This window comes from Trichoplusia ni, chromosome 10 (assembly GCF_003590095.1).
Source record: "Trichoplusia ni isolate ovarian cell line Hi5 chromosome 10, tn1, whole genome shotgun sequence".
Taxonomy (NCBI): Eukaryota; Metazoa; Arthropoda; class Insecta; order Lepidoptera; family Noctuidae; genus Trichoplusia; species Trichoplusia ni.
Genome location: NC_039487.1, coordinates 11,183,796 through 11,210,320, shown reverse-complemented (window position 1 = coordinate 11,210,320; position 26,525 = coordinate 11,183,796). Strand labels below are relative to the sequence as shown.

The 26,525-nt window shown below is 34.5% G+C and overlaps 1 protein-coding gene and 1 long non-coding RNA gene across 2 annotated transcripts in view; both read right to left on the bottom strand.

Annotated features, from left to right (window-relative positions):
* Positions 1 to 26,525, bottom strand: part of LOC113498224 (GTP-binding protein REM 1-like) — a 135,824-nt gene that overhangs the window by 36,806 nt on the left and 72,493 nt on the right. The window lies entirely within an intron of this gene.
* Positions 13,833 to 26,525, bottom strand: part of LOC113498062 — a 44,936-nt gene continuing 32,243 nt past the window's right edge. Inside the window, exon 5 of the long non-coding RNA XR_003400950.1 lies at positions 13,833 to 14,031. This is a non-coding gene — a long non-coding RNA (uncharacterized LOC113498062). The remainder of the gene's footprint in view (positions 14,032 to 26,525) is intronic.

Genomic DNA, 26,525 nt, shown 5'->3' with positions numbered 1-26,525 from the left:
TACTCAATGATTTCTTGCATTTCATAACGTACATGATGGTCTTAATTAATTAATAGACGACTTACCGATCTGATGGATATTCTAATTTATCTTCGATCAACTGGAGAATATCAAGGGTCATATCTTTTGATAAACGAAACCTGGTACAAAAATCGACATCATCGTATTCTTCGAAATAGCAATGACGATCTTTAAAAATTCTGGGACGTCGTACAATTCCATCTAAGCAATCTAAATTTTCTAAAATGTTATTTGCAAAAATAAAATTATATGCAGCGTCCATTTTGACGTGACTTTGACAATCTGTTAGTGTCTAACAGACGTCTTGACCGGTGATTAGATTTAATGCCTTGTTAAGCGAAGTTAACAGACGTTTAGTCGTGGTGGGACACTCGATAACTTTAACAGTCCGTTATCTGTCTTAACAGACCGTTAAATATTTAACAGAGTATGGTGAAACTGGACCTTAGCGTCAATTATGCGGTTCTCGGTGTTATAGCGAGGGAGCGCGGTTCACTGGAGGATCCAAAATTGTTTGTGAAGCCCCTACATATTTGGAAGTCGACGACCAACTTAGATTGAAACCGTGCTCGTTAGTGGAACTGCAAAATTAAGAGGAATTCGTTTTAGAACTTAATGCTTTGAAGTTTCAAGTTGGTGATTATGATTGGTAGCTGCCTACCTACCTACTAATATGTATAGCCTTGTGATAAAACCACAAGATAGCAAGAAGGGAAATAGAAGGTCTCGAGTTCGACCCCAAGGCACGCAAAACTTTTGTTGTATGCTTTAGAAATAAATTTTAATGCCAATGATTTACGAAAATGCAAGTAACGAAAAATAATGAAAATAAAATTTATGGTAAACATTATTTATTTTTTATCCTCACTGCTAAAGTCCCACTCGCATTTAACCGTTTTATAAGATTAAATAAAAAGCTAATTTGAAAGTGACTTACACCGTTACGCGGTAACTAAAACCATTATCATACATAACCTTAATTATTCCTTCCAAAACATTTTACTATTCCTGAAAAAGTTAGGTAATCATTTAATGAAGGCTAATCCGAAAATCTCAAATATGGCTTTAAGCAGCGAAATCCTTGTGTAGGAACTTAAGTTGCTAATTACTACTTAAGACGGTCTTAAATGTAAGGAGTTGAGTAGAAGTTTTGAAAAGTCGAGACGTTTTAAGTTTGGAAGATTATCCTTTAGGGTGATCTATGAACCAAGAGGACGCTTACTACATCACACTGTGACACTTCTTTTGTACCTAGCATACTGCGTAAAAGGTCTACCGCAAAACAGCGGTCATTATCCATAAGGCTGACGTGACATCCTAGTATTGGAACGAAGTGCGTTGTTCGGAGTTCGGTCTTGCAACTGTTGCACTATGCTCATAGAAATGTATTTTTGACATCACACGCCGAAGTCAGCTTGGAGCTTTAGGCCCTAGGCCTTTGGCTTTATAGGAACACACCCTAAAGGTTCTAGATATTGATAATTTTTAGCCGAGTGCTTGAGGTCACCACGTAGGAAAAGCATTTTTGTGATCTACAAATGCTTGGTTGCAGTCAGACAGAATTGCTTTAATGTTTGTGAAGAGAAGATAGTTGGTAGTTGTATATACCTTATAAAAAGCGGGATTCCAAAACTTCGCTGTCTGTGTATTTGCCACCAGATTGTATTTAATGAACTGTGATAATACTTAAATAGCTTAAATTTGTTTGTTTTGCCCGCTTTTTCTTCTCAAAAAACTTGATAAGACGTATACTAACAAAATAATATTAAGAGGTCAGTGCGTGTAAAACTAGTAAAGTTTCACTGATAAGTATCTTTGCGTGGGTAAAGTCGTTAGTTATTTATTTTATTTAACGAGCACTAGTGTTTGAAGAAAGTATTCTACCTAAAGATAAAGCTTGTCTTCCTGAAGTAAGGAGTATAAAGTTGGACCCTCAACCTTTGTAATTCACCATGATAATACTGACTTCATAACTTTTTATTTTAGTTAGGTAAAAGATAAAGCTAGGGGCAACATTAAATAACCTCAACACTATATTTTCTTGCATCTAAGTTTCCTCAGAAGACTCCAATTTTTTTGTCATCCCCCTCTATGTTTACCCAAATTTATGACAGAGACAAAAATTATTCAATCCTTTTTTTTTGTTGTAGCAGCTACAGAAGACATTCATCATCTGTGAAATTTTTAATTGTGTAGCTATCAGCGTTTATTTTATGCAGCCTAGTGACGGACAGACAGAAAGACGGGCAAACAGACGGACAGACAGACAGAAGGACAGAAACGGAGCCCAATGGGGTTCAATAGACTTTCCGTCTTATCCTTTGAGTACGGAACTCTAATAAAAGTACCATTGCTTCACATGTTTCTGAAAAACAAAAGCAAAAAATTGCGGTTCGTCAGAAAATTTGCATGCGAATAGAAACACCGAGGCATCCTGTAATTTATGCTGTTTCGATTCGGAAATAAAAAGAATAGGTGTCGAAAAAAAAACACGTAACAAGTGGGAATGTGTTAAAGAGAATTCGAATTGATGAAACGTATCTAAGTTCATATTACTTTAGATGGTAACTCCATATTTAAATTGAAATGAAACTACTTTTACGGATTTTATCGCGGTTTAATTTTAGATTTTAGCTCCCGACGTTTCGAAACCTTTGCAGGTATCATGGTCACGGGCAGACTGAGATGGCGTTCGTCTTGACAGAAGATGTTGCTCGTTCTACCTTCATATTTTAATTAATTATTTGTAAAATTTGTAAAATTAAACCGCGATAAAATCCGTAAAAGTAGTTTCATTTCAATGTCTAATATTCGCGTAAACCTAAGAAACCTCCATATTTAAATCTTAGATTCATACTAGCTGACCCAGCAAACGTTGTTTTGACGAATATATTTTTTTCTAGTTGTATGTATTCTTAATGCCACATAACAAAAAAAAACCAAATAATTTCGTCCAAAAAATTTTTTTTTTAGTGTTTGTAACCCTTATCACTTATCACTCAGGGGTATGAAAAGTAGATGTTAGTTGATTCTCAGACCTACTGAATACAGTGTACACTAAGTACTACTGAACACTGAGTGCAGCTCCTATAGTGGCCATAGGAGCTGCACTACAAATACCTTTTAGTTAAAATTCGTTTAAATTGAATTTAGTAGTTTCATTCCAAAACAAAAGTGCAATCCAAATAATTTTTAAGAGTGCTTTTTCTTTATTTTTATTCAAAGCCTGTTTTAAAAGTTTATATTAAAAGCCTTCGCTTTTATTTTACCCAGACGTTAAATTTTCTTGTTTCCCTACCGGAATAACAGTCGATTAATTAGCCCCATATTTAGAACATGCTCGAAATGCCTCACGCCACCATGATTCATATCGCATGTTCTTATTTCAACATAATTCATTAAATGTTATGTAAAAAGTTAAGCACAGGTTCGTTTATGCGTGGGCGGTGTAAAGTTTGTTACAATAAATAATGTGCTACGCTAGTCGTTTGTTTCTATAGAACACTAGCTGTTGCCCGCGACTTCGTCCACGTGGTTAGAATTTTCCCCGATTTTTCCATATTTTCGATTGTATCTTCGCTCCTATTAATCGCAGCGTGATGTTATACAGCCTATAGCCTTCCTTGATAAATGGTCTATTCAACACAAAAATATTTTTTCAATTCGAACCAGTAGTTCCTGAGATTAGCGCGTTCAAACAAACAAACTCTTCAGCTTTATATATCAGTATGGATTTTCTCAAGGTAATGTTGGATATTGTGAATTGTAATATTTTATACATAAAGAGGTGTTCTTTAAATAGATTTGGGTGTGTTAAACAACTGAACTCGTGTTAATTGGAAGTCTTACCGTTTATATTGTGACGGCTTTTTTGGTGTCATGTCAGATATATTTATACCTGCTAAAATAGGGCTCTTCCCATATATGTGAGGTTTTGATATATACCCCCATTTATATATAAAACCTCAAGGTTTTACTTCATCGTTAGTGAGAGGGGTATAAATTAAAAATAATTTATATAATTTTTGAGAACTTTCTCGTGTTTTAATCAAACCTGCACATCCACTGAGTCCATTCTCATGATTCTAATACATTCGAAATATGTACAAACATAAAATGTATTGAAATACAACATGTATCATAGGAAATGGTTTGAATAGCTTCGTTACGTCGTGTTGGCTACTAACTCTTGGCATTGAAGCAGAATTTCTCCTACGTTCCATTCATTCATTCTTCTCGATAATTAATTTGTAGTATTTTAATTAACAATTTTCTCAGAATTAATCTAATAATATCAACGACGTATTAGTGCAAGAGGTGATTTTCAATTTGTGTGCTGGATTAAATCAGCAAGAGCGGGAGTCATTCTTTAAATAATATATAATTGTCAAAGTAATACAAAGTAATGATTTGAATCGTATTAATCGGTTTTAGCACGACTTGCCAGTTCGACTCGTGCCTGCCACTGTGGCAGCTCAGGTCTCCGGTTGTTACCGAAACTAGTCGGGCAATTACGATAAACGCGCACAAGTAAACCATATATGCATCTTTCAAATCCCCAATCAACCTTAAGCAATCACAGAAGTTCTATAAAAGGTATTAATCGGCTACTTTAAGCATAAATAGAAAGAATGGATTACAAAACGTGTATAAAAACTGGTCCCAAATATTTTTGTCCTCAATTTATAAAACTGAATTTGTCTTTATATTAGACAACGTACTTAGTACACCCAATTACAAAACAAATGAGGGACATCAGCTTCTACTGTAAAACGACGAAATTCGCCATTTTGTTGGTCGATAAAAAACCAAGACATACCAAAAAAGTTGAGTGACCGTAAAACTGAAAGAGTCGTAACGAGAAAAACTTTACCTGTCCACCTTAACCTTCACCGAAAGGTAATAAGACAGGCCGTAAAACTGTGTTTATTTGACAACCTCTCAGGACTAGGAGTTAAATCTTAGACCTTAGTGTAAAACATCTACGTAAAGGGTTGGTGATAGATCAGGTCACGTGACTTATCGAAACGGAAAGGTATTGCTATAAATTGCAGAGTTTTTTTATTGACATTTTCTATTGAAGAGCTGTTATATAGTCTTGGTTTGAATTGTTATAATTCCTCTCTTGGGACTCATATGCGTATTACAAAGTAATTGTTAATTGCTAATAATGATAAAGGAAAACATATTAGAAAACTAACACAACTGAGAATTTATAAAGGGAGTTTTAAGCCACGGTATTTAAACCAAACGTAGGCCACGTTTGGTTTAAATCTCTAATACCAGATTCTACATCAACATGCAAAAAATCTAGTGCAAAGATATGTGCGATATTAAAACATATCCTCTTCATTCCTTACTGGCACCACCATCAATATTCCATTATACGCTAAAAGCACTAAACGTTTTGCCAGCCAGTCGCTTTATTTATCACGTGACGCTCTCCTCTGGGAACAAAGATGATAATTTATGTTATGCATCCAAATGATCAATGAACGGTAAAGTCTTCTACATTATTAAACTGACTAAAACCCACCCATGTTCTCTTTGCCCTTCGTGCAGAAGCAACTTAGCAAAAGCTGCAAGAAGAATAAAAAGCAGGGCCTCCTAATTCGGGCCAAATCTTAGAAACTTGAATCAATAACCTTTTTTAATAAAATTTAACTTTTTCACTACCCTTTTCAAGTCTTATGTAATCGCTAAATACCTAATGGCCAAGTTTCACAAAAAAAATCTTTCCACCCATTAAGCGAATTTCAAACAATTATGCTTAACAATACGAAACATAATCTCAAAGCTCTAAAAAAACAAATCGCATTTACCGATCTATTTTCACAGCGGAACTATGACAGCTTCACAATACATTAAAAACTCATTCTTGCAACAGTTGCAACGGTCAAACAATACGAGTACACATCCGAATCGATTGGGCATCAGTCAGGTCAGACGTTCCACATAAAATAAATCTGTTTCACCGCACATCAAAGGCGGGTTTATTGGAGTGACGTCACGCTAAACCGATAAGAGATAATAGGCGAGTGGAGTATTTTTGGATTGGAGAGGTGTGTGCCTGATCTGATGTAATCCATTGAGTATACTGTCATGGGAGTATTTTTGGTGTATTTCTTTAGTTTGTTTATTTAAACTTTCATGTGCAATGGTGGTACAAAAGGCGGTTAAATTTTCATTTTTCTCGGTTATATTTATTTATGAGTTCTTCTGGTGACTGTCAAGTCTTTAATTTTATTAATATTACCAGCGTATATAGCCTCTTCCCGTATAAAGAATGGGTTGAGTATTGATTGCCACGTTAGCTAAATGCAGGTTTCCTCACGATGGTCCTTCACTTTTTGTCACTGGTGTCTTAGAATAATTAAGAATGAATATCCGACTTTGAAGAAGTCACATTGTTTTTTTATGCATTCCTTTGCGATATAGCGTAGATAGCACATGTTAAGAACTTTTTAGACATGCTGTAACGGCAACGGGGACTCCACAAAGAACGTCCAACCTGCATGTATTCCTCAGTTAATTTAGGCCTGAGCAAGCAACTTCGGCTACGTTCGTTTGTTTACGGAAACACACGAAGCCTTGACGAGAACCAGCTGCAAATAATTACTAGTGTACTACAATCTCCCGATTACTTTAATAAATGATGTATTAAGGCCAATGTATTGTTAATAATGTTTTTATGTATGGATGTTTGTTCTTCTTTCACGAGAAAACCACCAAACGGATTTAGACGAAACTTGGTACACAGGTATTTTATAACCAGGATTATTTTATCCCGATTTTATGTTCCTGTTGGATCATTTTCTATTAGTAGAGGGCGGACTCGCGGGCAACAGCTAGTTGTAGTATAATGTTGGATGACGCAGCGGCATTGGGGATCGGTGACGCATTACTGACGTGCACACCGGACGATGCCAAAAGCTGAATTGATTTAGTTGTACACGGTTGTATTAATGTTACCTTTTCAGAAAGAAGGCTGTAGCATGGGTAGTTATCAGAATGGGTTACTTTTTGGTTGGCAGTTTGTTTCGCGTGGTTTCTGATACTAATATAGGTAGTGGTTCCGGTTTTTTTGGCTGGTACGATTTTCATTCTGCTTCGGTTTTCAGCTACGAAGGCTGAATTGCTCTGAAGTTTTCTCTAGATTCTCTAGTTTTGTCTAGGAGATCGGAGAAATTTGTTTAGTTGTGGTAACGTTTTTCTCTATTTTCTAATTTATTAATATTTTGAATGCTTTTCTTTTTAAACTCGGTTATTGGGTTATTTTAATTCTTTTGTGAGAATTTAGAATTATTTCGAATTTACAAATTTATTATAATTATAGTGGTTTACTCGGAAACAATAATGTATTTTTCAGAACTCATGAATTTTCTTCTTATCAAAATATTTTTATAATAACTATCGTGAGACTGATTCATTATTAAATGATGTAACGGTTTACTCACGCGTATTTATCGGGGTAGCCCGACTAGTTTCGGACCCAACCGGAGTCCTTAATCATGAGCAGACGCGGCGGGATCGCGAGTCGAACTGAACCGTAATTAAAGTCTTTAAGACTTTAATTTGAATAAAAACAAACACTTCACCAAAAAAGTTTTCATTACAATAATATTTTTATTTTTGTAAACGAAATACAATCTGAAAATAATTTTCGCTTTCACAATTTTATCGCTAGTCATACAAGCTCACTCAAGCGGAAAATTAATAGAATTTCTAACATTTGTGGCAGGAAGTGTTAGAATTCGGTAGAAAGAACACACCTTTGATGTGGGCGACATGCGACTTCAGTTCGCTTGAATGAAAAACGCACGTTAATTAACGCTTAGAACTGAAGATTTAATTAATTTAAATTCTTGCAAAATTACGTTTAATTTTAAATTAAATCTTCGAAATAGACAAACACAAAATAGTATTTGTAAAATGCAATTTAATATCCAATTTTATAAATCTGCTTAGATATATCTGACTTAATTGCATTTTCCAGCTTTATGCTTTAACTTGACTCCTAAACAAACGAATAAAAACACATACGAAAGCAATCAAACAAAATAAACTAAACAAATTCAACGTTTACATTCGGTCACAGTTAGCACACAAATGACGTTAACAGTTGTTTGTTCAAAATGGAAGCCATTAAAAAAAACGCGATAGCTTCGAACTTCGAATATTCTATTTTCCATGCCTAAAATGGAACGGGAATTGGAAATTTGAAAAACGAATAGGTTTGTTAGGTGCTGGCTGGCAGGCAATCGTCGCGTGTATCGAACGTTCGAACGACTTTTAAATGTGTAATATTAATAATTGGCGCGAAACTGTTTTTTTTTGTCACGCCATATTGTGTTGTTATAAAAAGGTTTGGCTTAAAATGCTAATTGGGGCTGTAGCGTGATAATTCTGAAAAATGTCGGGTCAAATTATGATAAACCTTCAAATAAATCTTTTTATGATTAGACTAATGTGCTTATAAAGGGATTGAAGTAATAATATTCATATTTTATTTATACGTTTGACGAATAATTTATAGAAGTATTAACTTTTTTTTGTATGATCACATAATCGCCGCCTTTATCACTGTCCAATGACATTACCTAATAAATACCCTGTAATAAATTAAGGCTGCCCATACACCATGCGAGTAAGATAAGGGTATTATGATATAAACACCGGACAGTTTATGGCCGTCCTTAGTTATGATACATGATAGTTAACATCCCTAGATTAGAAGCAAAAAGGCTCGTTTCCTTTGATATGTGTTGTTATTTTGATATTTTTTTTTTATGATATAGCTGTATTAAAATGCAAATATAATCTAAGCAAACAAAGACTTCGTTTAGTACTTTTAGCTTTTTAGGGTCCCGTACCCAAAATTAAACAACCATATTGTTGACGGTCCGCTGCCTGTCCGCACGTTGACAGCAGGCTGTATCTCATGAATCGTAATAGTTAGACATTTGAAATATTCACAGGTATGTTTCTCACTCAACCCATTCGTTTTTCTGTAGCCTATATCTACGGAACTCCAGGTCACGAATTTTCTTCGCTCTAGACCGTTTTTTGTTTCATGATATTACTAGTTACTTTATATTGAAATAATTTGTATCTAATAATCTCATAAAGTTTCGCAAACAAAGAATATCTTTATTAAATATCGCTTCGCCAAACCTGGTTTTTTGGAAGAGATACGCCGAAGGAGTCCCTTGTGTCTCTTCTTGCAGTTTAAAGTACGACTCTTATTCTAAGAAACCTAATAATTGTACCACGGGGTTTACAAAAATCCAAGTCGTCAGAAGTCAAGTCACAAAGACACCCAGGCTCAGAATAAGCATTCGTGGATCAACAAAACTTCTGTCCAATGCGGAGATCGTACCAGCAGCAGGTCTTCAAAGTTTGGCGTGGAGACAGTCGTTAACCACTCGGTGTTTTACGCTGTGGAATGCAGGGATAGTCAAAAAATGTATATGTAGGATATACATTTTTTGACTATCCCTGCATTCATATTTTACACTATAGAGGAACTTTACTAATTGGTATTTTTAAATACGCCCGTTTTAACGACCGGTTACTATAAGAAAATCGGGAAATTCTTACGAATTTCCCTTTAAACATTTTGCGGTGAAACACCATCATATTTCCAACCTCAAGGCCACAACCGCTACCAAAACCGACTTGAGCGGGGCGCTCGTGTATAAATTTGTAAACACTTGCAATTGTTACTTTTGGAGAGTCGCCAGTATCATAAAGTGCAAACGTATTGCCATTATCAATAATATTGGTTATAAAACGGCTGCATTCGAAATAGATGGGTTTTATCTAAGAAATTGGGGTATTTGTGATTGCACGTTGATAGTTTAATACCCCTTCTTGGTTAGTTTATTTCTTTTCGTGTTGTTGCTCTCCGATGTGCGGTTTGAGGTGAAATGTGTTTCATATGAACGTTATTCTTTTATTGAAGTTCTTGACAGTTATTATAGTCGTTTTGTTTTAGATGTTTGCCATTTTTCCCCGTAATCTTTTGGTGTTACTCTGGCATTTTTAAGGTTCCGTACCTAAGGAAAGCTATTACTGAGTTTTAGTTCAGTCTATCTGTCACAAGGTTTGTATGTCATCAATAGCTTTAGCTAGACAATTATTTTTTTTACAGATGATGGATTTCTGTTTCTACTAAAAAAGCAAATAAAAAAAACATTAATTCGATAGGAGACCATTTTTGTTTATAGTATATTATTTATTTTAAATGCTCAAGGACATGAATCTGACTAGCGCTTAAACAATTTTTTTCTTAACTTTTTTGTCCAACCTCACGAAAGCTTTCTAATTTTCATTCGTCCCTCTCAATACGATGATATCTTTTATTCTAACCAAACACTGCAATCAACCAAAAAAAACAGCTTTAGCACCAAACATTAGAAAATTAATGTCTACCAAGAAAACATATTTTTGAATTTCAGTTTCTCTCGTACCAAATGGAAATTCAGGTCGATGTCTTGTCAACGGGAATATTACATGTATGACGTCACAGCCACCGCAAGTGCCACGGACAGAGTTTAAAAGCTAAGTGGTACCATTTCTGACAGATTCAGATGGCATGTTAAATTTTGACGTTTTCAAAGTGCACTTACATCTTATTTTGGTAAAGTATGACTATAAAATATTGAATTTGCGCTTGGATATAACTTTTGTCTAATACAATTGTAGACTTATTGAAATAAATTATACCCTCTCAAGGGATTTGTTGATCAAAAATTGATTTTGATTTTCTTATACAATTAAAGCCTAGTGTTAAGACCGCTGAACTGCAAAATTAAAGGGAGAAGTCGTTGGTTCAAATCCCGGCCAATATCTTCGAATTGTCACTTGCTAATAACGGTGCATTTCGTAAGGGTGATTTAATTAAACTAAATTAGAGGCCTACGGGTGAGCCTACGAAAAGAAGATGATTTTCTTGACAAAAAAATTCGTTTCCATTCAGAGACAGAATTTAAACACATTCTTTATAAAGACAAAGGACCACAAATAAGGCTAATTAATGTTGACTCTTAATAAATTAACCTTAGAACCTAACAAGAGTATTATCAACAAAAAATACATACATTATTAATCATATTATAAACAAAATTAAATGAGTTTATTCCCCAGACCTAAATAACAACGATTTTTTGACAAGTTTCTAATTTATAGTGAAATAAATCAACGTTTTACGACGCTATATATTTTTTAACACAATTGTTAGTAGTGTTAATATATCCAGATCTTGCCCGGTGGTCCACAATTTGATGACCCTCTAATATGACAGACGAATAAAAATACGATAAATTTTTATGTTCTAAGTTCCATTCTGCTTCATTTGTGGTGTATTGAAATGATATTTTTACTAGTTGCCGGTGTTTTTCCAGAGCATTTTTTTGTTTTAATGTTTTTTCTTAAAAAAAACAACCTTTAACGAAATCGCGAATTGAAAACGCTCAATATTATGTAGATGGTAGATCCAAGTCTATTAATAGAAACGAAATGTATATTTAAGCGGTCTGTCGACGTCAACATTATAACTTATCATATCGAGCGATTTTTACAAATGGTCACCTTTACAAGATCAATCTTTAACAAGCACATTTTGAACACATTCGATTTTAATTATCGGTCAAAAAAAACTGTAACGACGTACAACTAACATCTAGACATAAGCCAAAAAAATAATAGTAAAAAGTCTCAAATTTTCCGAATCAAATTTTAAGATAGCATAAATACAATTCTAGTCTTCGTAACGCCAGATTCATACAGTAAGTAATCTGTTCATCTCAATCAACTCTCTAATTTGTGTGGGCAAAGAAAACACATAAAAACTACTTGCGTATTTTTATAATCTGTTATTCTTTCAATTCACGTTGAATTAACGCGATTCTGTTATTACATTCCTCTTAAGACGTATTTTTTTTCACGTCTCTGTATTCGTAAATGAATTTCCTTTTTCTCCTTCAGTTTAATTAAGGTCTTACCTTAGTTAACCTGATTTACTAATGATTCTTTTAAAATTAGTCTCTGATTGAAGTAATGCTGAATTTAAACGTTTTGTCTAGTTTTATCACTTTTTGCTTTCGCCAGAAGAACTCACTGATTGGAAACTTAAATTATGAAAGCTATCAAGCGAAACCTATTTGGTTACTGAAAATATGACTTAGCAAAATGGAGAATCCTGGTCCCGATGCCTATTATGAGTTTGGTGTTTCAACCATCCACAGGCTGGCAAACTTAATAACCAGTTCCCCTGCACATTCAATTACTTGAATCTTGTAATGGTAGTCTTTCGCGTATCCTCGCAGTATACGATTCGAAAAGATGAAAACCTGATGTCGATTCCTTAAAAACTGTCATGGTCTTTTAGCAGTAGCAACGAAGTCTGAAGAGGATAAGAGAGACACTGCTATGTACCATCATGTACGAGGTTTTACTCACACCTGTTTTAAATCAAAAGTGAATGTAGGACCCCACTTTAGAATATAATACTATATGCACTTCTATATTATTACAATACCAAATTTATAAAGGGATCATAACCCCTACTTTGACCCCTTGCCTAGTACTGAGAGTTCATTCTGATATATTTAAAAGCAAAAGAAAATATGATATAAATAAACTGGTCGAATAAACGAAGAATTATGTTTTATTGACTCGTTTAAATTATTTTTAATTTGTTTTTCTTTTTTATTACACGGTTTGGCATACAGCCAGCTCGAATATTGTTCATTCAAAAAATCTTGATTTAATTTTTGTTTTCGATTACCGTCTAGGCTTGGTTTTGTCGTATTTTACGAAAGAGGTTTAAATGATTGTTTTCCATTTTCATAGAACCATGGAATTCATAACATCCATTTTCAAAAGACAAGTGCGGAGTGAAAAGTGTAAATAAAAGAGACTTATAAAATACCAGAGCTGTATGAAATGCCATAAATAGGTTATTAGAAATCAAAATAACTTTATTTATATTACTTAATAGCGTTTTTTAACTATTGTCTGTCACCAGACTCTATCTTAAGGATCATGACAGCTAGACAGTAAAAAAAAACACAGCTGTTTTATTCTGTTGTCGCTATAACAACAAATACTTGAAATAAAAATCAATGTTGTTACGGTCATAAATATGATGGGTGACCAATTTCGATAGTGATTTTTCTTTGTCTTATTTGTCCGAAACACAGTGTCGCAAGACTCCCTGTTGTTGGTGGTTGTTGACCAAACGCGAGAACAAAAATCCATGCTCAGAATATCACTCCTAAAGTTTAGTCAAGAATCGTAAATAGATTTTGCAACTATTCGCGTTTCAGTATGAGATGAAATTATTATGTTAATCCCAAAGCCAACAGATTAAATCTTTATTTGTTAATTTGAATAATAAAACCGCAAACGCAATCTAATTAAAACAAACACGCGCGATCGTAGATTAAATGAAGTGTGGAATAGAAACCAAAGCTGTTTTGCATAATTCTGTTAACAGTTTGAAATGGTGCGCTTATCCAAATTATGTTTATCCAAGCGATAATACAAAGGTATGTGCATTGTAGCGATAATTTATGGTACTGTGAAACCACAGTTTAAATTCTCATTACGAATATACAAAGAAAATGTGTAGATATTTGTTTTGTTTTGCTTATAAATATGTAAATAGAAGATTTTCTTTTGTTTCATTTGTAATACTTTCTCGGTAAAATTGGAAAATGTGGATTCGTTCGTACGAAATATGAAACTTAATTTTACTTTTCTTAGGGTTCCGTTCTCAAAAGATAAAACAGAATTCGGCTGTCTGTAAGTTAAATATTTTTCAGTAAAACTTTAATTCCCAGTCGAACACTAAACTTTTATAAATACTCAGTTTTTCTTCAAGGTTTTTCACAGATTTACAATTCTCTCTTTCTTGTAAAGTTTCCATTCCCAAAGGTGAACAAAATCGCGGAGAATTTCGCAGTACATTGCTCTTTTAATGGGCTCTCAAGTTATTTACGGCAACTGTAACGAGGAATGGATATTAAAGTAAGAATATGGTTTCACCTACTTGCTAGGTTATAAAGAAGGAACGTTATTTCGGTAAGGCTTAATTTCCTTTACTTATGTTTACAAAGTTTCTTATGTACCTATATTGTCGTTATAGCAACAAATACTTAGAAGTAGGCTAGTAACAATTTTATAGAAATAAACCCAACTGATTAGTTTTTTCTTTCGCCTGTTTGTAAAAGCCGAAGGTGGCGCGAGACCGACACACACTTGACATATTTTTCTGTAATCATTGGTCATAAATCACTATTACATTTTTTCAGTCGATTTCGATTACCAAACGAAATGGTTTGGTTGCAAACATAAGCCTAGGTATATGCTTTTTCAACTTCAAATAATTCTTATGCTACTTGTGCACATATTTTGATGACTAAATAGCCTAGTGTAAATCTTGTGTAATAGTATTATTATATGATAACAGAAAATCTAATCTCTCTGATAATAAAACCATTGCTTTTCGATCGTATTATTTCTAACACCTAAATTTCTGGGAAGGCCGTACGGGAAAACTTGGAATTTCAATACATACGTCTTGACAGATTTAATGTTATATACATACGTGTAGCATCGTATGTAAACTGTAGTTATTTTTAATCCACTAGAGGCCAAGGGCAATGTGCTGTGAAGAACAGACTGCTTGTGGTTAATATCAAATAATGTTTTTGTAAGATAATATAAACAAAACGTTTTTAACGTTTCGTAGGGAAAAAATAGAACCCTGTTACAAAGGCTCCGGTGTCTGTCCGTCTGACCGTCAGTTTGTCCATTTTTCCGTCTATCACCACGCTTTATCTCATGAAACATGAACCAAGATGGATAGTAGTAGTTGAAAAACACGATCGACTTCATATTTTTACAGAATCCCGAGTGCCACGTGTCTAACTCGTACAGGTTTGGTTTTCTAAGTTTTTATGAATATGGTCCCATAAAGGAGATTCAACTCGGTACAAAAAATAAGCAGAGTATTAGGTCAACATACTCCTATAATTACAGGAGACCACAGCATGGAGGTTGGTAATTTTCGGTACATCGTATAGATAGGGAAACTTAATACTAAATGCGGAACCGATTAAAAAGAAAAACGAGTCCAATATCATGTCATCATTTGAATTACTTGAAGGCCTTTATCAATATGTCCTTGACTTGACATCTGCTTCGTCCTCTATTTGCATAATAAACGAAATTCGTAGATCGTTAATGAGGTAAACGAACTGTGAACTAACAATGGAACCATTGAACAAATGAATTGAATTTTGACCGATAGACCTCATCGAACACAACAACTTCTCCAAACTTGCAAACTAGATGCTGCCGTTCAATGTAGCTAGGGTTGTCACTAACAATTACTTCAATTATCGCTAATTAATATAATTTCATGTAAAAAGGTCCTCTTTAAAGGCATATATTATTAAGTAATTCCAAGATTCACAACTCTCACACAACGCCATCTAGTCTCGAATTAAGCAAAGCTTGTATTATGAGTATTAAAATAATTAAAACAAGTTACGTAATTTAGGCTGTTAATGTGCTTACAGTTTTATTTGGGAGCAAATAAAGTAAATAAGCAAGTACGGTGAATGAATAGCATTGATCGCTTTTTAAGGAATAATTGCAATCTGAAGGTCACCTTTTACAGCCAATGGGATACAAAATATGTGAATGAGAGATACTAAGAACGTCACTTTCTAATAAGTCGCAAATACGCAGATATAAACTCGAAAGGAATTCAATAAAAAGGTTGGTTATTGAAAAAGTTATTTGATCCCTTTTCCGACGCATCAATCTGACACATTCCGGTGAAAATATTTTAAAGGGTTTCATTTTGAATTTGAAAACTTTTTAATATAATCCCCCCTAGAATAACTCTTTTTGGCACGTAGTGATAGCATCTTAATCACTATGAACCTCAATTTTAGGTATATATTTTTGTAAATTTTCATGTTAAATTTACTTTAAGGCCAGTCACAGTAGGCTTTTACACTTTACACTTTTCACGTAATTAAAAATGAATATTGCCGCGTGACAGCCCTACGTCCATTCGAACTGCGGCCACTCGAGACACTGCAACGCAATTTAAAGTTTCTGTTTCTGCAAGTAGGGGAAGGTGGGGTAAGACGGGGACCTTAAGGTATTTTATAAATAAAACCCATCTTTTTAAATTGCACAACGTAGGAACTTTTATTAATTAAATAATCAGTCTTTCTTCTTTTAATTACAATCAGTCAAAACAAAAAAAAATAAGTTCTTCTCATAAAAATATAAACATAAAAAAAATAACTGAATCACCCCATCTTACCCCACCTATAGGGTAAGATGGGGTATACCCCTGGGGTAAGATGGGGTATAGACTGTTTAAGCGCCGTCATCTTCACAAACCGGGCAGATATGTTCAGCTTCGTCATCGCTATCTTCCACTCCTGCACAGCCACAATGCGCCCACTTACCGCAACTATGACAAGTGATCCACCCTTCAGTTGACTCAGAATACAAGCCGCAGCAGTACAGACATTCTGTCTGAGCTTCTTCGCTGTTCTTTGTTTTTCGAGTTCTCGTAACCGTTTTTTTAATTTTCGTTTTGTTTGTTACGTTTGGTTTTGGCCTCTTACTATTTTGTTTTTCCTCTAATTCAGTTTTATATGGAGAAGCAGTAATAATAGCTGCTTTTCCCCTTCTTCGAACTTGCCTTGGTCTTTTTTCGGCGAATCGCGGATAAGGCATTAACTGTTTCGGTCTAACCAGATGGAATGAATCATTATCTAAAGAATAATTTGCGTGCTTTAGATATGAGGTTGTAGCAGTTGGTGTAGGTGGAGTGTTGGCCGAATTATTTACGACGGTGCAGCTAGCCATTTGAGCATCAGGAACTGATAATAATACTGTTGGTGGAACTGTTGGTGAAACTATTGGTGATACTGTTGGTGCAACTATTGGTGGAACTATCGGTGCAACTATTGAATCAACTATTGGTGCACCTGTTTGGGGAACTGTTGGTGTTTGTTGTAAGTTCATTTCTATCGTTGGTGTTGAGGTTGTATCAGTTTTGGCGTTCAGTTCGATTTCGGTGTTCTCTGCAGCAACGAAGTCATCTTCAGTAAAAATCTGTGGATTATAAGGCGAAATCCCACATGCTTTAAATGCATTGATTGCAGTTAGCATTGTTGCTGCCCGAATGAATGCTTGCCCGAAGACTTCAGCCACTTGTAATTGGGAAAGTACTTTCCCATTTGATCTCAACCAGGCTGTTAGAGCTTGATCATAAAAGATACTCAAAGGCCGCATAAAACCAACATCTGCTGGTTGTAGTCTGTGAGTGGTGTGTGGTGGGAAACATATTATTGTCACGCCGTGTTTACGGGCTTCGTCAATTAACTGCAAATTTTGTGTGTGAGAGGCATGCCCGTCTAAAATGAGCATGACTGGGTGAGATTTAGAAGCATTCGTGAATTTTACAAACTTTTGAAACCATCTGAAGAAAATATCTGCAGTGATCCAACCAGAATCTGAACATTCAGCCCATGAGTTCGGAGGGGCTCCATTAAGCAGTTCCGGTTTCATTCTTTTTCTGGGATATATAAACATAGGAGGAAGGTATTTTCCTGCAGCGTTAAAACAAATTTCTACAGTTATGGTTGTACCTCGATCAGCTGATGTCAAAGCTCCCACTTGCTTTTTACCGGTTGTCGCGATCACTTTGGACCTTGATTTTGGTACCACTGAAATACTTGTCTCATCGCAGTTGTAAATCCTGTTCGGAGTAAAATGGGTATCGTCGAGAGTTTTTCCCAGCAGTTCGAAAAATTTTCCAACAGACACTGTGTTAAAACCAGCAGCACGAGCCGCAGATGTATTTTCTGGCTTTCGTAAACTTAAGTCAGGGTGACGGTTTAGAAATCCACGCAGCCAGTCCTTACCAGCTTTTTCCTTGAGATCATTAAATGTATGTTCTTTGTTGTTACGAACTGCTAGCTGATACGCTAACTTCTGGAATTCAGAAGTTGACAAACCGAATAATCTTCCTTCCATATCCTTTAAATAAGTAACAAGCATTTGTTCTTCTTCTTCAGTAAACACTGTTTTAATCGGACCCAAAGGAACCTTGACATTTTGTACAATATTCTCTCTGTTTCTTGCTTGATTTACTTTCCGCTCGAGTGTTGTTTGAGGGACATTAAAAGCTTTGCTGGCCGATTTATAGCCTTTTCTTCCATCTAAAACGTCTTGAATTGCTAATTTCATGTGTTCTTCATTCCACGCTCCTCTATCAGTTTTTCTTTTATAGTTTCGAACCATGATCTATAAAAAAATAATTAATTATGTTAAATTAAATCGCAATAAAAACAACTCAGAGGGTATGATAGGGTACCTCGTCTTGCCCCAACATAGGTACCCCATCTTTCCCAAACCTGACTTGTAAGTTGTATTCAATTTTTTGAGGTTATAAATCAAAACAAACCGGCACGAATTATTGAATTTACAATACTAAAATAAATACATATTAACAAAAAAATATGTCACACATTATGTTTCTCATACAATATAAACAATCATGCACTTTATATGCCTCAATAATTAGATAAAACCACTTAAAATTTTAAAAATGTACTTACCAAGTAGAATCGTTCGCTCTTGCCGCCAAACTTTTTGTGACACTAACAAGTACTGCTAAATGCCGCTAGATGGCGTCAAAAGAACTTTTCTAGTAACACTGTATTATGTATTTTTTGAGGGTCCCCATCTTACCTCGCTACCCCGTCTTGCCCCACCTTCCCGTATCCGTGCAATAGTTACGAATTGACTATGACTGCAATACAGTGTTAACGTACAACTATAGGGGTATCGTCTTATCCGTTACGCTTTTGACAGAGCGAGAGGTTGTCATATAGCGGTTACGGTTGGTGATAATTTTGTAAGTTAAGTCAAAGTTTATTTGTGTATTAACTGACTTTAAAGCGTACTTACTAGTTGTTTTAAGAAACATATACAAACGACTTCAAATAAAAACTACCAAACCAAACTTGATTAAATTTTTGGGCCTAAAAATATTATAAAGCTGAAGAATTTGTTTGTTTGAACGGGCTAATATCAGGAACTACTGGTTCGAATTGAACAATTATTTTCGTGTTGAATAGACCATTTATTAAGGAAGACTATAGGCTATATAACATAACGATGCGACTAATAGGAGCGAAGATACAATGGAAAATGTGGAAAAAATGGCGGCGCTGCGAAAACGATCTTCTAACCACGTGGACGAAGTCGCGGGCAACAGCTAGTAATCAATAAAATCGGTTCATCCAGTCCGAAGTATTGAGGTAGCAAACATACAGACGAATTGAGAATGTCCTCCTTCTTTTAAGATGGTTAAAAATACATTAATACATATCTCTTGGAAACAGTCTTAATCCCTTATTGGAAAAATATCCAAGATAATCCGAGTATCCATAAAATAGAGATAGCTTCACTAACCTCACAATTAGATTCTAAAGCCTTTTCTTATTGGTGTAAAAATGTATGCAGACATTTCATTCGAGCGCATTGCTCGTAACAAAACCCGTCTTTTAATATTTCTTCTCTGCGTCAAACTTCATTCAGAGATTCTCAAATGCCGAGGAATCATATTGAAATACTTTTTCCTATATTTCTTGAAAAAATGTTCACGGATTGCTATTAAATTATATTACTGACGGGAATTGGATTCAGTTTGTATTTGAATGTTCGATTGTTTTTGTGCTTTGATTTCGTTTTCATATTAAGGTTTGATTTGAAATATAATATTGTATATAAATATTTTTAGTGTTTATTGTTTATTATTTTATTTTATAGAAGTTGTGCGCATGTTACTTGCATGTCTGTGAAACCTCCCGGGGCAATAGGATGAAGTTTATTGGAGATATATTACATGTATAGGGGGTATATATACACAGTAAACTGCTTAGGCTAAACTGATAGTAAAAAAGGGCAATTTTCCAAAATAATTTAGGCAGTGTCTATTAGTAGGTAGTGTATATTCCTAAAATAATAATAATATTGCATGTAATTTTCTTGTGTACGCTTAAAAATCGCATCTAATATTGATCTGATCCAAAATAATAACGGCTCCGCTATCTGTCATTTGTCCATCCATCTGTCAACAGGTTATATCTCATGAACCGTGATAAACAGTTCAAATATGCACACATTATGTATTTCTGTAGCCGCTATAACTAATCAAAATAGAAATCTAGTTTAATTAACGTTTGAAACGGTTATAAATGGTATGGGGTGATTAATTTCATTGCAAATTTGTTTTTTTAGACTATTTGGAGTCGTACTTGGCCAGCTTTTTAAACCAATTCATCATAGCTGTTTTTTTTATCAAAATCGGCACATGGGAGTAACATCATTGTACATGTACAGGTGTCGGTTTTTTTTCGTGTGTCCGCCTCGGGGCGTCAGAACCCTCTTACTGACTTAGCTCGCATCAACCCATACCCTCCGGCTTGGTTTAACGCCCACACTCCACCCCCAAACAAGAAATTAAGTTTGCCATTATTGTATTATCGCTCTTCACTTATAATGAGGAACATAATACATTTATTATGATGAATTTAATAAGTTTTTAAGCTTAAGATTGATAATTTTGGACTTATAATGGGTAGAGTGGTTATTACCATGACTTTTATCATTCAGGGGGTCTATCATCTACTATCAGCCGGCGGTTAGGTATAGTCAGTAAGAGTCTGACACTACCCGTTCGCTCTCCCGATGGGTGAGGTGGTCTATGAGGATTGACATTAAAAAAAGGTGCTAGTTCAGATTAAAAAAAAACGGTTGAGGCGCTCTCTTGTCTCCTTGCTAGTAAAAAGTCCCATTAATGTATGGGAATATTTTAATTTTGTATCGCCTATCTGCAGGGAGCGATCGTTGTGATCAATACACAATATCTTTCCTTCCTTGCAAGCAAAATTTGATCCGAGAAACATTTATTATGAAACCTTGCAATTATAAATGCGGACAACATCACATTCATTGTTAGTTGTTAAAAAAAGTTATTAATTAAAAAAGTTGCCAAAGTAAGTTGCTAAAGCACTTGTGTTATGGAATTCAGAAACAACAAAGGTACCACATACACCCAGACCCGAGACAATGTAGAAATGTGATTTTTTACATTGACCCGAGCGGGGATCGAACCCGGGACCTCAGAGCTAGCGACACCTTGAAACCGGTGCGTACGCCACTCGACCACGGAGGTCGACAAACACATTAATTTATGTTACATAATAAAATAAAAAACACTCATTATTTTCGTATAATTCACGACCTTGTTCATAAAGCGTAACTTTTAAACTATCTTTTGCTTCCTCTTGTTAAAAATTTTAGCTTTTACCAGAGTTTTACAATTTACATTGTGTGAAATGTTTTCATTCATATTTTAAAACCTTAGAGAGTGTGTACGTCAAACTTTTTTTTGGAACCTCGAATGTTTTTGCGGAGCTTTTTCACACGCCGGTGTCGGAATCTGATCTCACAGGATTTGGATGGATACAGTGTTTTTTTTTTTATTTAGTTAGGTACTAGCGTAGCTTTGCAATTTCACCCATGTTTTTCCCACTTCTATAATAATATACAGTCAAAGTTATAGCCAGACCTTTTAGCGTAGTGACATTTTGATAATTGTAATCGTTGATAGAAAACACCAAAATGTATGAAATTGACAGATGTGCGTCACGCGGCTTAAACGAAATATCATTTAAATACATTTGAGCGTTGTCTATTAAAGCTTCCGACTAGAGTTATAAACTGGCTACAAGTGTTGTACCTACTGCTGTAGCCTGTAGTAGCTCAACATCATCCTTGTATAAGCTAGACGTACAAAAAATATGTCAAACTAGAGGTTTTTGAGATTAGTGCATAAACATTGTGTGTTCAGCGAATGCTTGTCCTGAGTCGGGGTGTATCTGTAAATATGACTTATATGTTGGTAAAACGAAAGATTATGCTTTTTTCGTCATCTTAAACAATCCACTAGTATTTATTAATTTCGTTGCAATTCCCTTCATGTTCTTTAAAAAATTCTACAAAGTTTACCACGTCGCCGTCGGCCAGTCCTGTCCGAATGATCTATGTTCGACCCACAATTACTATTCACTACGTAACTCTGTTAGTTAGTTAGTTAAACAACGATTAATCAAATTGAAACATGGACCGCTTTATGTTTTGCAGAGAAAGTCACGGAACAAAGTTATAGTTGGTTTTGTCTCGTCGAAAAGAGGTCCATTGTAACTATGAATAAGTAATGGAAGTTCCTTAAGCTAAATAATACTAACAGCATATATAAACTTCATTGCTAAGCATAGACCTCAGGCAGACTTGAGCATTGATCACCAGGCTAGTTCACTACGGATTTGTGCGATTTTAGATTCCTATAATCTAAGTTTCCGCCTGATGTTTTCCTTCATTGTTTCGTCAGGAGTGGCTTAGCATAATTGCCTAAATAATAATTAGGTATATGAAGTTTTATTTAAACTAGTTTCTAAGGTTAGACATGATAACCTCACAGACCGGAATTCAGGTAAACATTCGAATAAGAATAGACAATGGATCAAAACAAAGAAGAATTATTAACGTTTCACTCAATGTCACTATAATTCATGTTCAAAGCCAAAAAAAAAATAGTAAATGGTGTTCTTAAATCATACAATGTTATCTCATCTTTTGTTTACATTTCATACACACAAACAGCCATACATTTTGACTTACTAACTACAGTTGCCAGTTGTAAAATGTGATTTAGTTCAAATGACCTTGAAAGTAAGATTGGACTGCAAATATTGAGCATTTGTAGTCCAATTCCTTCGCAGATGGTTTGGGAGTCTTTCCTGAAACTATTTTGAAGCCCGTTGGTATTTCATACCAAATTGACGAAGTAATGCTAAATTTACCAGACAATAACAAACATATCATTAAAAGAGTTTTTAATACGTGTCTAAGTATTTGGCAAACCTCAATCAATCTTGCTAAAAAAAATATCAAATATTATAAAAGGTTTCAAGGTGTCGCTAGGTCTGAGGTCCCGGGTTCGATCCCCGGTCGGGTCAATGTAAAAATTCACATTTCTACATTGTCTCGGGTCTGGGTGTTTGTGGTACCTTCGTTGTATCTGAATTCCATAACACAAGTGCTTTAGCAACTTACTTTGGGTTCAGAACAATGTATGTGATGTTGTCCGCATTTATTTATTTAAAAAAAAATCCTAATACGAGACAAATATCCTCTCGGGGGCCTTCTGTAAAGAGCAGTTGTAGTGTTATTAAATAGTTCTTAGTTCAACGAAGAAGAGAGGATGCATGGATGTGTGTGTCTCCTTCAAGCAAACAGTACTCAATAGATTTTAATAAAAATATATCAAAGAGATAGAACATAAGAGTTTAATAAGATCCATAGACAATTTTTGTCCACCTAACAAAAACTGAAACGATTTACAGCGATAACCAGCTATAAAAAAAATGGTTAAAAAAATAAAAATGTTGGAAATCCAAGAAATATCGACGGCTTTTAGGTCGCGGCCCAAATGTATTTTGAATACAGAACGTATCCTGATTGGAGGAAACGGCAGACAAAACAATATGACAGCTGTCAGTCGGGGAAGAAAAATATTTTGAAAGGAGAACGCGCTGCGTTCAGAAAAGAAAAATACAGTTATAAAGGCTGAATATCATTTTGTCGGTGTGTCCAAAAAACATATCAAATAATTTATTGAAAGAACTGAAAGTGTGACATAATAATACAAATATTTTCCTTTTTTGCATCATTTTTTGTTAAAAGATAAAAGAATCGTATTAAGTTTTAAATAAGTTTAATTTATCTTTTTGATGATAGGGTAGGTCAGACTCTGGGGAGATTTTTCCCATCATTGCAACACAAAATAAGTTTAAAAAGGGGTTGAACACGACAATAGATAAAGTTGAATTGTTTATAGCTGACGTTACGTGCCTGCAATTTAGCTAATTAATGTAATTAAAGGGTTAATGGTAATGGCAGTAGCCTTCACTCAATCCACACCCACTAAACATGTGAGTCTAATTTGTACACAAACTGGGAGGAAGAAATATTGAATGGAGTAAAATTTTGTTCAGTTCGTATCTAATTTAGAGAGATATTGCTTCGACCGCTTGAATGTCGGTTTTAGCTGCAAAAACAATACCCTCTTAAAACGAACTCGGATAATCACATACTTTCGCATATATAATGTTAAAAATGTTAATTTGAAAGCTAACCACAGCTACTTCCTTTGCGGTTCTATCAATAGATTTGTACAAGAGGAGCAGGTTTGATCCCAACACCAGTAATGTACCAATGTGAATTTTCCAAATGTTACATGTACTTTTTTTATTGAATCACTGATAAACGGTCAAGGAAGACATTGTGAGGAAAGGTAGAATCAAAATATTGAAATCTGGAATCGCCAACCACCAGGAGCCAGTTAATAACATGGTTTTATAATTTGCAAAAAACTGTTCCATTTCTTTTTTTGAATGTGACACTCAATATCCATGGGCTGGCATAAATGTTCTAAAATTGAAAATGTATTTTTAAATTTTATCAAAGCTTTTTTTACCCTGACTCATGGTTTTCAAAGGGTTATGTTAATGTTAGAGACATTTTACACATCAAAGAATAACCAGCCATTAAAACGGTGTACTGACACCCACAAGACATCAATACGTATTCTGGGTTAAAGTTGCCAGTATTAAAAATCGTAGTCAATGACAACAGTACTATATTTAAAAAAAAATCTAGAGTATTATGTTTATTCGAAATTGGGTTTTAAAGGTTCTAATAATATTTTTTTGAATATCGCAAAAATATTAGGATGAAATATGGCTATGATTACATTATAAAAAATATAGAATTTCACTCCAAGCGCTTCAAAGTATTAATTAATTAAGTTCAGAACCAATAATTTAGCTTAGTATTAAGTCTGCAATTATTTATTTGTTTTTATAATTCGTAATCCCTAAATCCCTAAAAATGGTTTTTGATTAAAGTCAAATGAAATCATATTTTTTTACATAACCAGAATATTTGGTACTACTGTTTTCAAACTATGGAACATAAATCAATTCTCACGTGACTTTTAGCCGTCCTTAAAAATCGGATATCCGACCACAATGAGGAGAACGTAATAACGACCGTGCTCAGACAGACGCGTCCATCACCCTCGGTTGACGGACGAATTCGTTTTTTTTAATTTATTATTATTACAGAATAGTGCTGAACCTTAGTTAGTTATTGTTTGCAGATTAATAAAATCTTTACCGTAATAAGGGAAATCCCTTCAACGAAAGTATTTATCTTACTTATTTGGTACAGGCACGTTCACCTGTTATTTAGTAAAGGGTATACGCCTAATTTGTTAGTTTCCCGATACAGAATTAAAGGTATTTGTGTTTCGGATATCAAAAATATTTTTACGTGTATGCTATATGGAGTTTATGATAAGAGAGGATTGTGGTTAGACGCGGCTATGCAGACGTTTAAGACAAAATAGTAGATTATTGTTCTTTTTGCTAGTTTTTTTAAGTACTTGTCGAAATTAGTTATAATTGTATTATCTCACATATTATTTTTTCCTAAGACAATCGGTTCAGAAAATGTGATTGAAACAAAATTGTGTATTGTAGCCCAGACATGGTCAAATGGTTTGAATCGATAACTGTTTCGGAATTGTGTGGTTTGGGTACATAAAGAGTTCATGTTATCAGAAATTGACTAAACCAATCGATATATATGTAACGCCTGCTTGACCTAAGAAAAAATCACCTTTATACAAGTACACTTTTTCGAATGATCGTTTTATTAAGAAGTCTCATACAAAAAATATAAAGGCGTGGCACGCAATTGGCAAGCTCTCGTTGAATGGAAGCACGCATGGATACCAAAATTGTGCGCTTACGCAATTTTGCATTTCGCTTCCCACTTCGACGTTTCACAATTATTTGGGAACACCATAATTTAATTGGTTTCTAGGATAATGAATTAATTCAATATTTATGTATTCAAATTTAACCTTTCATTTTTCTGTAGTCAAATATTGCAAGTTTAATTTAAATCACTTTCAGGGGCTGAAATTTTGCGGATATTGCTAAAAATGCAGCATTATGATTATAGAGCCAGATAGAACTGATAGGTGGCCATAGGAAATTTCACTATTAAGGGTGCTACTCTAACGAGTCTGGATTAGTTTTATTTAAATTGACGAGTACTTTCATCTTAAGAAAGATAGCAAACTTAAAACTTGTTTTTATTTTGGATTTTATTTATTTATGATAATGGAGCAATAATTATTTAAAAATTGTTACTCGTTATAGTATATTTGCTTTAATTCTTGAGTCAAATTGAGTCTTTAAAATTACAAGTCATGTATAATTAATCTCGTCTCGGCCATTAGGCATAAGTAAGAAAACGAA